The sequence below is a fragment of the Canis lupus genome, chromosome 13 (assembly GCF_048164855.1).
Source record: "Canis lupus baileyi chromosome 13, mCanLup2.hap1, whole genome shotgun sequence".
NCBI lineage: Eukaryota > Metazoa > Chordata > Mammalia > Carnivora > Canidae > Canis > Canis lupus.
The window spans coordinates 53610035-53611875 of NC_132850.1; positions in this window are offsets into that span (position 1 = coordinate 53610035).

The window sequence follows — 1841 nt, forward strand, 5'->3', positions numbered from 1 at the left end:
TTTTATAATGAGCATTACATCTCAAATGTTGGCTTATTAGCTTTTATCTTGGTGGCTTTAGCACTTTTATACGTGTTTAACTTAGCAGTCCACTCTCATGTGAGATTATACTACTTCATATATAGTATAAGAAATTTACAACCAGGGGCACCTGGGTGGCTCAGTGGTTCAGCATCTGCCTTTGGCTCAGGTCATGATCCCAGGGTCCTGGAATTGAGTCCCACATCAGGCTCCCCATGGAGAGTCTGCTTCTCCTTTTGCCTATGTCTCTGCCTCTCTCTGTGTCTCTCATGAATAAATAAATAAAATCTTTAAAAAAAATTACAATCATACTTCAATTTCTCCTATCTTTTGTGCTTTTTTTTTTTTACATTTTACTTCTATATATGTTATAAACTCAACAACACATTGTTATTATTAAATTTTATGTTAGTATTTATATTTTGTTGGCACTATAATAATAAATTATTTTTTTAAGTGCTTTCAATGCTAAGAAAAAATCTTGTATATTTACTCATGTAGTTAACATTTCTGGTGCTCTTTAGTCTTTTGTGTACATCAGTGTTTCTGCTGGTATAATTTTCCTTCTGCCCAAGGGATTAGAGTATTGTAATACAGGTCTGCTGGTGGTGAATTCTTTCACTTTTGTATGTCTGGAAAAATCTTTATTTCACCACTATTTATTTTATATTAATTTCAATTCAGTTTGCCCACATATAGTATAACACCCAGTGCTCATTACATCACTTCCCCACTTAATATTACCATTGTTTTTGAAAGGTATTTTCCCTGGATATAAAATTCTATGTTGCCAGGTTATTTTTCTCTTAGTACTATAAAGTTGTTGCTCTACTGCCTTCTCAGTATTGCTTCTGATGAGAATTCTGCTGTCTTCCTTATCTTTATATGTTTACAGACATCATGTTTTCTTATCTGCTTTTCTTTTTTTAAAAAGATTTTATTTATTTATTTGAGAGAGAAAGCATGAGCACAAGTGGGGTGGGGGGTGGAGGAGCAGAGGAAGATGGGGAAGCTGACTTCCTGCTGAGCAGGAATCCCAATGAAGGGCTCCATTCCAGGACCCTAAGATCATGACCCAAACCAAAGGCTGAGATACTTAACTGCCTTTGCCACCCAGGTGGCCTTCTTGTCTGCTTTTAAGATTTTCTCTTTACTATTGGTTTTGATTGTATTATGATGTGCCTTTTCTTCATGTTCCTTATGCTTGGCGTTTGTGATCTTCCTGCAGCTGTAAATTTATAGTCTTGTCACATTTGAAAATATTTTATCCTTTATTTCTTCAAATACTTTCCATGACCCTCTCCCTTCACTGGGACTCCAATTATACATATATTATGTCACTTAGTTTTTCATAAGCTCACTGATGCTGTCTTCATTTTTAAAAATTCTTTTTTCTATTAAATTTTTGAATAGTTTCTATTGCTAGGTGTTAACATTAACTAATCCTTTCTTCTGCAGTGTTTACCCTGCCAGTATCACAAGCATTATTTTATTCATCTAGGCTTGTAGTTTTCTTTAGAAGTGCAAATTCAGATCATTTTTTATGTTTGGATTTGAGATCTGTTTTTATGTCTTTCAACACATGGAATACAGTAATAACAATGGTTTCAGTGTCTTTGTTTGCTAATTTTAACGTCTGTGTCTGATGTAGGTGTTTCTTAATTGATAGATTTTTCTTTCAATGTGGGTCACTCTCTAGATTTTTTCATGCCTAGTAATTTTGGATTGGATGTAAGACATTGTAAATTTGCCTTGATGGTTGCTAGATATTTTCATATTCCTGTAAATATTTTTATTATCTTGGAATGTGATAAGTTACT